Source organism: Pan troglodytes, chromosome 21, assembly GCF_028858775.2.
Source record: "Pan troglodytes isolate AG18354 chromosome 21, NHGRI_mPanTro3-v2.0_pri, whole genome shotgun sequence".
Taxonomy (NCBI): Eukaryota; Metazoa; Chordata; class Mammalia; order Primates; family Hominidae; genus Pan; species Pan troglodytes.
Genome location: NC_072419.2, coordinates 52,960,142 through 52,972,181, shown reverse-complemented (window position 1 = coordinate 52,972,181; position 12,040 = coordinate 52,960,142).

Here is a 12,040-nt window from a genome sequence, read left to right as displayed (position 1 = left end):
CTGGGGAGTTCTAACTGGTTAAGGGCCAGAATACTCAGCCTTCCCACCTGGGAGGCTGTTGCAAGGTGAGAAGTTGGTTTGGGCTCATGTCACCGTGGTGAGCTTGGAGAAAAGTAGGCAGATCACATATATATGCTCTGTAAGAACTTACAGACTGGAAGAGGGGCAGCTTGTGGCTGGGAAAGGAGATCCAGAGTTCTGTCTTGGCTGTGTGACATTTGAGGTGCTCAGCAGGCATCCATGTGGAAATAGGTGGGCAGTTGGCTATGAGCCTGGGATTCTGGAAAGGGGTAGGCTGGGGACACCGCCACTAATGCTCACTCAGGCAAAAATGCACGTACAAGCCCAGCACTCACATGGGCGCAGCCTCATCCAGCCTCTCAATACGTGTTCACAGATAGGCACCTTTGCACGTGCACCAGTAGCTGTACCCTCACCAGCCAAAGTCACAGCGACCCCTACCGTACAGGTGGATACACAGGCATTCTTCCATGCTGCAGGCACAAGCAGGTATCTCAGCAAAGATGACAGCATCCGTAAGACCTCTGAACCAGGGGATCCTTGCACAGTTTCAAAAATAATAATAGCTGGGGCAGTTTGAAAACATGGCTCCAGAATTCGTTGTTCCTTCCCTTGAAATAAAAGTGGGCTTGTGACTGGTTTGATCAGTAGCCTGCAGAGTGACACTGTAACTTCTGAGGCTGGGTCACTGGAATACTGGTGCCTGGATCCCTGAGCCTTCATATAAAAAGTCCGATTACACTGAGACCCTCCTGGTATTCGTGGCCTAGTGGCATCCTCTTCTCTTCTAGATGTCACTAGAAGTATCACTTAGCAACTTACTTCTAATGAATAGAATGTGGTGGATGTCATTTTCGGATTAGGTTATAAATGATGGTGATTTCTGTGTTGTTCAGTTTCGAGATCTCTCACTTGTTTGCTCTGATGAAGGCTTTGAGCTGCCATGTTTTGAGCTTCCCAACGGAGAGGCCCACATGGAGCGAAGCTATTGAATCACATAGCTAATGCCTCCAGGCAATAGCCAGTGAGGGACTAAAGCCCTTAATCAACAGCCCTAAGGAGCTAAATCTGGCCAACAAGCTTGTGGTGAGCTTGGACGTGAATCTTCCCTCAGCCTAGCCTGGAGGTGACTCTAGTCCTGGCTGACACCTTGATTTCAACCTTGCAAGATTCTAAGCTCTTGCTCAGAGCTAGAATTTAGCTATGCTAAATTCTTTATCCTAGAAGACATGAGATAATAAATGTTTGTTTCTTTAAGCCACTAAATTTGGGGAATAATTTGTTATACAGTGATAAATAACGAATACACATTTCATTATTGTTAATTATCTTGATTAGAAAAAGGAGATGGATCATCTCCAGGAGAAAGTAGAGATTAGGTTATATCTACATGGACACTGGGAGGCTTATCACCCTTGGCCTTGAATCTCTCCTCTGACCCTTGAACAGTTAACCATCAGAAGCTGAGAAATTGGTGAGGATGATATCTAACTTTAATTTAATGTGATCTTAAGGGACTGAAAATGCCTTTGCAAAGATTAGAGAGCAAGAGAAATCTGGCATGGTTGACTCCATCTTGACTCTAACCTCACCAGCTACCTGTCTTTGCTTATTTCTGGGTATAGGCCAAGCCAACCATGAGAGGAGTTTAGTTTATATTTTAACTTTGAAGCAAGGATGATAATAATCACTCCCTAAAACTAACCCCCTCCTTGCTCAGGGACTGAAGCTACCTTTGTAAAATTAATGAAAGTCCATGAGGTTAGGATTATGGGATGGGCCTGAATTATGCTAAAATGCAGGTGTAGTTTTGGTAATACCTTACTGCTCAGGAGTCATGTGGCCAGAGGTCACAAGATTTGTAATTTCCCCAATTGCTCCTGTAGATAACATCACTATTGTAGAACCTAAGATTCATCTTTTGAGATGTTTTTCATACTTTCACATCCTGGCAACCAACTGACCCCACCTGGACTAAAGATTCATGAGTCGACTGGTCCTGTGGCCCCCATCTAGAGGCAGACTCAGTGCACGGGGCTGTTTTCCATATCTCGATGATTTCACCCCCCCAACCAATCAGCAGCACCCATTCCCTAACCCCCTGCCCACCAAAGTATTTATAAAAACTTGGTTTCTGAAGTTTTCAGAAAGACTGATTTGAGGAATAACTCCACCTAGCCCACTTGGCTAGCTCTGCATTAATAAAACTCTTTCTCTACTGCAATACTGCAGTCTCAGTGAACTGGTTTTGTCTGTGCAGAGAGCAGGAAGAACCCATTCGGCAATTATAGGACTTTGCTGAAAAGCCCTTCTCACCAATGTCTGTCTCTTAAGTGTTGTAAACCTCTCACTCACTATTTAAAAAGCCTATTCATTAGCTTGGGGTCCATGATGGAAAAAGGAGTTTCTCTGATTTAAAAAAAAAAAAATTCCCTTAAAAAGCCACTTTAATAAACTTCCTTTTATAGATGGCCTCAGAACCCAAGTTGATTTCTTGGGGAGTGACACAGAATTTAGATAAAATACAGGATAAAATACAGGATGCCCAGTTAAATGTGAATTTCAGATAAACATGGGACATACTTTTACTACAAAATTATTTGATGTCTATCTGAAATTCGCGTTTAACTGGGCATACTATTTGTTGCTGTTTTTGCTAAATCTGGCAACCTTACCAGCCATTGTTTGGGACTAAGCTCCTGCACTAGTCCCCAACAGAACAGACTGAAAATCAAAATGGAGTCACCCATGCTAGAGTTCCAGGTCACTGAACCTAAGCTATCTTATCTGACCTTTCCAGAAATCAGGAGAGAGATAAGCAGCCAGCTTAAATCTTCAATCAGCGTGATGATGAAGTTCCCTCTGCTTTCATCCTTACACAAAAAAGGTAGCCTGAAGTAACCTGATGTTAACCAGTTATTTTTCTATTGCTCTAAAGTAACTAATATACTTTTTGTTCTTTGTTTCTGCTTCCTTCAGTCCTTCTCTGTCTTCATAAAGCCAGCCTCTGCTTCTCAGCTTACTGGAACATTTATTCTATTTGATGAAACGAAGTGTTGCCCAATTTTAGAATTGCAAATAAAGCCAACTGAGATCTTTAAACTTGTGATTTTGTCTTTTGACACAGCTAATGAGGAACAGACCAGGAACAACTACACTTCCCTGGGACTGTCGGGATGGATCAGAAGAGGCAGGATGAAGACAGCAAGACCCAGAAGGAGGCTTCAGCTGTGAATCATGTAGCAGGGCATGGAGCTTAAACTCAGCTGTCGGCAACCCTGAAGTTTAGCAGGAGTGAGGAGGGGAGGGCACGATGGAAGGTTGGATTAGGGCTGAGAAAGGGAGTATAACTTGCACATTTAGAGTTTGTTTTGTAAGTGGATTCTGCTTTGAGATTTTATTTTGTATTTTTTGCAATGGAGTCTCACTATGTTGCCCAGGCTGGAGTGCAGTGGCTATTCACAGGCATGAGGATAGTGCCCTACAGCCTCTAACTCCTGACTCAAGTGATCCTCCTGCCTCAGTCTTTTGAGTAGCTAAGACTATAGGCATGTGCCACCATGAAATTGTCCTCATAGGGTTAACGAGAATTAAATGCTGGGTTCTGGGCAGAAATATAGTTATAATTAAGCATTAATTTGACTGCCCTTTGGCCCATTTCCTTGTAACTGAAAGTCATGTGGCACTAGATACTGCCATTTGCATCCCCATTGTTTCTATAGATAGGATTTCTGACCTTAGCATCATAAGGCTTTTTGTTTAGGAATTGCTTAAGATGTTCTTCAGATCCTGAATTCCAGTGGACTGGCAGACACCAACCAGTTTGAAGACCCCCACAGAGGAACTGAATCAGCCTAAGAACAAAATTTCTTTATCTCCCTGTCCTGTGACTTCACTCTGCATTCTTCAACCAAACAACGATCCCTACACCTCAGCCCACTCCAAAACCCTTAAAATCCCAAGGCCGAAACTCCTCCAGGAGGTGGATTTGAGGTTTCCTTCTGTCTCCTCATTCAGCTGCCCTAAGATTTTTTTTAACTCTTTCTCTGCCGCAACCCTCTGTATTGGTGTGTTGACTTGCCCTGCTTCAAGCAACGGACCTGTTATAGTCACAACCACACCCAGCTTACTTTGAGATCTTTTTTCTTTTTCTTTTCTTTTCTTTTTTTTTTTTTTTTTGAGACAAAGTCTCGCTCTGTCACCTAGGCTGCAGTGCAGTGGCGCGATCTTGGCTCACTGCAGCCTCCGCCCCCCCAGGTTCAAGAGATTCTCATGCCTCAACCTCCCAAGTAGCTGGGATTACAGGTGCCTGCCACCGCGCCTGGCTAATTTTTGTATTTTTAGTAGAGACTGGATTTCGCCATGTTGCAGTCTGGTCTCGGATTCCTGGCCTCAAGTGATCTGCCCGCCTCAGCTTCCCAAAGTGCTGGAATTACAGGTGTGAGCCACCACACCCGGCCACTGTGAGATCTTAATTACTGTTCTTCTCTGTCTTCTCATTTACCATTTATAACCCCCTTCCAACTCTCTCTATATCTCTTCTTTGCATATTTCTATCTGTTGTACTTATCACCATCTGATACACTGTATATTTTTTTAAAGATAAAAACAAAAATGGAGCTCTTTATTTAAATAGCAATATATGGCACATTAAAGAACATCATAGGTTAAAAATAATACATATTTGGAACAAAACTCAAAAGCCTAGTTACGTTTTGGTATCTTTCTAGATAAGCAGTTGTTTTTTTCTTCATTTCTTTATATATGTGTGTGTGTGTGTGTGTGTATATATATATATATATATATATATATAAGCTTTACTGAACTATTAAAAGAAAAACTTTGGGCCAATTAAATTTAACAGAGTTTAATTGAGCAGAGGATAATTTGTGAATTGGGCAGCCCCCCGAACCAGAATAGGTGTTACCACATGGTTGGAGAGGATTTATGGACAGAAAAAGGAAAGTGACATAGAGAAAACGAAAGTGAGGTACAGAAACAACTGGATTGGTTACAGCTTGGCATCTGTCTTATTTGAACACAGTTTGAACAATTGGCCACCACTGATTGGCCAAAACTTGGTGACTGGTGCAAGGGTAAGTTGTAGTCTGTTTACACATCTAGTTAGGTCATAGTTCATCATGTACGGGGAAACCTTTAGGCTGAACTAGAAATAGGTAAGGAGGCAGCTTCAGGCTAAACTTAATTTAACAGAAGCACAGTTGGCGTGTGATAAGCTGCTCATACTTAAAGCGTATAGTTTGACAAATTTTCACACATTTACACCTGTGAAACCATCACGTGAAACCATCATCACAATTAAGATAAGGAACATATCTATTATCCTTAACACATTATATCTCTCATTTATTTGTTTACTCTGTCTTCTCCCTTAAAATGAAGCTCTATGAGTGGGATTTTTTTTTTTTTTTTTGGAGACAAGATCTCGCTCTGTTGCCCAGGCTGGAGTACAGTAGAGCAATCACAGCTCACTGCAGCCTTGACCACCCCAAGCCCAAGTGATCCTCTTACCTCAGCCTCCCAAGTAGCTGGGACTATAAGCGTGTGCCACCACATTGGGCTAATTTTTTTGTATTTTCTGTAGAAATGGGGCTTTGCCACATTGCCCAGTCTGGTCTCAAATTCCTGGGCTCAAGGAATTTGCCTTGGCCTCCCAAAATGCTGGGATTACAGGCATGAGTCATCGCACCTGGCCAGGAATTTTTTTTAAATCTCCCTGTATTCTCTTCTGTATCTCTTCTGTGTTGTGGTTCAGGATAAACATCTAGAATTACACCTAGCACATACTAGTTGCTAAATCATAATTGTTGAAGGATTTTACCTTCCTCTTGTTCACCCAAGCAGCCAGCTTACAAGACTGCCTGTTTTTTGTTCCCCAAACTCTAACCTTAAAAAGAACTTAGATTAGAGGCTGCAAATTCATATGCCTACAGGGCCCACTGAGGTGTTATAAGTGAGGGAAGTGAGCCGGGCATAAGGCAGTGTGGAGTGGTGAGGACTGTGGCAAGCTGAAGGCTGTACATTCAGGGCGGAAGTCAGCAGGCTACAACCAGCTGACTGTTTTGTCTATAAAGTTTTATTCGAACACAGTCATGCCTGTGCATTTCCATATTGTCCATGGTTGCCTTTGCACTACAACAGCAAAGTTGAGTAGTTGTAACAGACATGATGGTATGGCCCACAGTGCTTTAAATATTTACTATCTGGCCTTTACAGAAAAAGTTTGACAACCACAGGTCGAGACTCTCAGGGGGCCAGATGGGGTGGCTCATGCCTGTAATCCTAGCACTTTGGGAGGCCGAGGTGGGTGGCTCGCTTTGAGCTCAGGGGTTGGAGACCAGCCTGAGCAACATGGCAAAACCCTGTCTCTATAAAAAATACAAAAATGAGCCGGGCATGGTGGCTTGTGCCTGGGATCCCAGCTACTCAGGGGGCTGAGGCTGAAGGATCACTTGAGCCAGGAAGTGGAGGTTGCAGTGTACTGAGATTGCACCACTGCACTCCAGCCTGGGTGATAGAGCGAAACCCTGCCCCCACCCCCCACCCCCACCCTTGCCAAAAAAAAAGGACTAACAGGGACAGCTGGGTGGAGCTCAGCAGGCTGGCTAGGTAGGAATGTGGGCCCGATGCTAATATTTTTCATTATAGGAAATGTGAACTTTCCTGATTTTTTTTTAATGAGGCAGGAGATATTATGTTTTAAAAACAAGGTGTTAGCAAACTGGACACAACCCAAAGGACACCAGAATCCATATCAAGTTAACTGGCTAGGACACAAACAACCTCAACAAAGCTTCCCCTGTGTCCCATGTCCTACATCCTGCCCAGAGTAGCAGAGCACCTCTAAACCTGACTCAGTCATTGGGAAGGCTGATGTTGGGCCAAACAGATTCCATTTGCCCCACGGTATTCGTCATGGTTAACTGCTGCCACAAAATTGCTACACAACAAATAAACAGAACAACAACAAAAGATTCCCACAAAACCTCAGGGGCATAGAAAAATATGTATTTATTTCCCAGGATCTGTGCTCTTCTCTCCCATGTCTGCTATTTGGCTGATTCTCTCGTTGGTCTGCAAATCGTCTCTGCTCCACATCTCTCATCCTGGCAGTCAGGATGCTTTCAGTTGCAAGTGACAGAGACCTAACTCAAAGCAGCTTAAGAAAAAAATATATTTATTGGTTAACATATATTTTAAAATTCTGCTTCAGGCATGGCCGGATCCAGGGTTAAATGATTTCATCAGATCTCTGTAATTCTCTGCTTCTTCTATTTTGGGTTCCCTCTCAGGCAGGTTTACTGGGTAGTCCCAGACTCACATCCTCACAGTTTATTTTCCTTGGTATAAAGAGAGCTTGTCTTTTCAAAGAGCTCTCTCCAAAGTCTCAGAATTGAGTCTCATTGGCCAGGCTGGGAGCTGGTGGAGTATGCTAATGAGTCAGTTCTGATTCACATGGAAGAGGAGTGGTTTACTGATTCAATTACTTCATGAATAATTAATGAGATTCATGAACAATTAATTTTATGAATGAATAAATTCATTCATTCTTACATTTAATTATTAATTCAACAGGTATATATTGAGTATTTATTATGCTGATAACTTATCTAAGTGCTGGGAACCGAGAAATGATCAAAACAGAGAAAAACTCTTGTCTCCATGGAGTTTACATTCAATAAAGAGAGACAGATGACAGATTTTACATTTTTTACATATTTTACAATATGTAAAATACAATACAATACAAGATAAATACGTAAATTGTGTAAGGTACCAGATAATGATAAACAGTATGGAGAAAAATAAAGCAGGGAAAGAGGATCAAAGTTGCAAGAGGAATGGCAGTGTGCCAATTCCTAATCAGGTGGTTTGGGAAGTCCTCAATGAGAAGGTGACACTTGGCAAAAGACCTGAATAAGGTGAGAGAATGGGCAGAAGGATACCTGTGGGACCAGCATTCCAAGCAGAGGAAACAGCACGCGCCAGAGCCCTGAGGCAGGAGTGTGTCTGAGGAAGAGCGGGGAGGCCAGGATGGCTGGAGCAGAATGAGGGGAAGAGAGATAGGAGAGGAGGGCAGAGGTGACGAGCGATAGGCAGGGCTTTTGGGGACTTCTGCAAGACTATGTGACCCAGGCCTTCTGTCTCCTAGTGCATTGCTCCTTGCTCCTCTCCAAACAACCTTTTCTCTATATGACTTTCTCCTTTTACTCCTTCCTTCACCCCTGTGGCTCAAGGATGGTGACAGCTTCACGGTTACCCTCTCTGGGGTACTGCACTATCCCTTCCCTTCTGGTTCCCAAATACTAGGCTTGAACTATTGCAAATAGTCCTTTATCCCTGCTCTGCCTGCTTCACTGTCACTGAACACTACTCAGCTGACTTGAAACAATCACAGATTTGTCCCCTAAGTAGTGCCTTAGTTTGTAAAACCTTCACGTGATTGATCAAATTTGAGTTCCGTAAGAACTCATGAGTCCTGTATAATTAATCTGAGGAAGCCTCCCCGGTGTCCCGTGTTTTGATCATTTTCTCTGTTTTGATCATTTCTCTGTTCCCAGCACTTAGATACATGAGGAAACTGAGGCTCGGAAAGGATAAACCAGGTTTCTCAACCTCAGCACTATTGACATTTTGGACTGAAGGACTGTTGTAGGAAGATGCTCTGTGTACTGTAGGATGTTTAGCAGCATCGCTGGCTTCTTCGCACTAGATGGCAGCACACTCCCTGCTCCTTGCATTGCCAAATATTCCCTGGGAGGCAAAATCTCTTCCGTTTGAGAACCACTGGGTTAAATGGATGCATGTAGCATAATGGTTATGGATATAAGCATAGGTACTGCATGAAATTTATTGGAAGTGTCTTTAAAGCCAGCCAGAATGCAGTCATGATTGACAGAGCTCCAGCAGCCATTTTGTGCCATGAGACCTTGAGAGTAGAAACTGAACCCAGCAGAGCAACCCCACAGCAGCAATCTGGGTTCCTAACTCCGTGATGTACCACTTCAGGCCTGGCCCCACTGTCTCTGTACTTCAAAGATAAACTGCTAGATTGTTTGAGTCACTGCTATTGTGAGTCTTTCTGTTATTCACAAATTAACCAAATCATTTCTAGTATGTTTTAACAGTAATGGGATAAAGATGTAGTTTTAAAAAATCATCATTAAAAATATATTATCCCACTACACTCATATAAAGGGAAATCTAATGTTCTGGAGCTGGATTCTAGGAGTAGGGTGGATGGAGGAGGCTGAAATTTCTCCTAATCACTTCTTGCTTTTTTTCCCTGTACTCTTGCCTAATTCCCTATCACTGCTCGTCTTCATGCCTGTAATAGTTGTCCGATTTTTCTTGCAACTTTGGAGTCGTGCACTAGGCAATGTATGTGGTTATATTTATTGGAGGTTTGCAGTGATGGAGGCTTGTTACCACCCAGAACAGTGCCGAAATTTTCTTTTAATTTAAAATTCAACATTACAACATTACAATTCTAAACATGTATCATCTTCTTCCCACAACAGGAAATTCTGGCCTGCTGACCTGTAGTGAGCATCTCGGACTTTTGCCTGCCTGACATTCATTATCCCTTCTCCTGGTAAGACCACTCAGATTTTCCTTTGGGGAGCCACACCTTCTCCACTCTCCATGTGAATTCCAATGGGGCTGGCCCCACCTCCCCTTTCCACATGACCAGATCTGGCCAATCAGTCTTTTCCATTGCTTTGTCTACAGTGGTGTGTTCAGAAACAGTTATGTGACCCAAGGCAGACCAATGAAAATTGATCCTGGATTTTTGCTAGAACTGTTGGGGGAAAATAGTGTAGCAGGCAAAATAACAATCCACAAAGACGTTCCTATTCTCATCTCTGGAAACTGTGAATATATTAGGCCACATGGCAAAGGCTAATTCAGGTTGCAGATAGAATTAAAGTTGTGAGGCCGGGTGTGGTGGTGGCTCACGCCTTTAATCCCAGCACTTTGGGAGGCCGAGGTGGGTAGATCACTTGAGGTCAGGAGTTCAAGACCACCCTGGCCAACATGGCGAAACCCCGTCTGTACTAAAAATACAAAAATTAGCTAGGCATGGTGGCAATGTCTGTCATCTCAGCTACTCGGGAGGCTGGGGCAGGAGAATTGCTTGAATCTGGGAGGCAGAGGTTGCAGTGAACAGAGATCAGGCCACTGCACTCCAGCCTGGGTGGCAGAGTAAGTTAAGACTTCATCTCAAAAAAATAAAGTTGCTAGCCAGCAGATTTTGGAAAGATTATCCTGGATTAGCTGGGTGGGCCTAATGTAATCACAAGGATCCTTAAAAGTGGAAGAAGGAGGCAGGAGAGAGAGCTGGGGAGATGGCAGCCTGAGAAGGCGATATGGTTTGGATGTGTGTTCCCTCCAAATCTCATGTTGAAATATGACCCCTAATGTTGCAGGAGGGGCCTAATGGGAAGTATTTGGGTCATGGGGGCAGATCTCTCATGAATGGCTTGGTGCCTTCTGCATGTTCATGAGTGAGTTCTTGCTCTATTAGTCCATGTGAGATCTGGTTGTTCAAAGAGCCCGCTGGCACCTCCTCCCTTCTCTCTTGCTCCCTCTCTCGCCATGTGGCACGTCTGCTCCCCTTTCACCTTCTGCCATGATTGCAAGCTTCCTGAGGCCTCACCAGAAGCAGATGTGGTGTTGTGCTTCTTCTACAGCCTGCAGAACCATGAGCCAAAATAAACCTCTTTTCTCTATAAACCACCCAGCCTCAGGTATTCTTTATAGCAACACAGAGTGTCCTTACACAGAAGGACCTGACCGGATGTTGCTGGCCTTGAAGACAGAGAAAGGGGGCTATCAGACAAGGAATGTGGGCAGCTTTTAGACACTAGAAAAGCAGGTAAACAGATTCTATCCCTAAAGCCCCCAGAAAGGAACACAGCCCTGCTGACACTCCAATTTCACCCCAGTGAGACCCATTTCAGACTTCTGATCTCTAGAACTGTAAGATAATAAATGTCATTTAAGGCTGGGCATGGTGGCTCATGCCTGTAATCCCAACACTTTGGGAGGACAAGGCGAGCAGATTGCTTGAATCCAGGAGTTTGAGACCTGGCCAACAGGGCGAAACCCAATCTCTACTAAAAATACAAAAAATTAGCAGGGCGTGGTGGCTCACACATGTAGTCCTATAGTCCCAGCTACTCGGGAGGTTTCAGCAGAAGGATTGCTTGAGCTTGTGGGGGGGAGCTGAAGCTGCAGTGAGCCCTGATCATGCCACTGCACTCCAGCCTGGATGACAGAGTGAGACCCTGTCTCAAAAAAAAAAAAAAAAAAATGTCACTTAAGCTACTAAGTGTGTGGCAATTTGTTGCAGCAGCAATGAGAAACCAGTGCAGAAGGGTCTGTTCTTTCTGCTGGGGTTGCTGGGCTGGTTGATGTGGAGCTCATCATGAGAAAGGGAGCACTCCTGGAGATAAAGCCATTGAAGATGAAAGCAATGTTGAGAGGCAGCCAGATACATCGTGTGAGCCCCTGAGTCCAGCTGCACCTAAAATAAATTTCTTTTTGTGGTTAAGCTTGTTTCTGTCATTTGCAGCCACCATGGCGATGAATAATGCAAAATGTATCCCCACTGGGCAGTCACTGGCAGTGCTATGCTCAGTCCCCTGGATGCCTTGCCCTTCACTGCACATGGCTGACAGTCAAGCTGGCATCTGCATTTGGGCTCTCTCTGCCCCTGCTCTGCTGCTCTGTGGCAGGCCAGGAGCACAGAGAAAGTAACATCTCTTGGGAACAACCCTCAGTCAACGACTGCTGTCTAAGTACCCAGGTCCCTTGCCGCTTGGGTCTGAGGCCTGAGTCCTGAGTCATCTACACTGGCTTCTGTTCCCCAGCGGGATTCAGCTCTAGTTGCCCAGAGTGGAAATGGGCTCACCTTTCACTGGCTGCCTTCCTGTCCTTACCTCACTCCTCTCCTGGTGTTTCTTGAGATTACAGTTGTCTGGGAGTTGGAGAC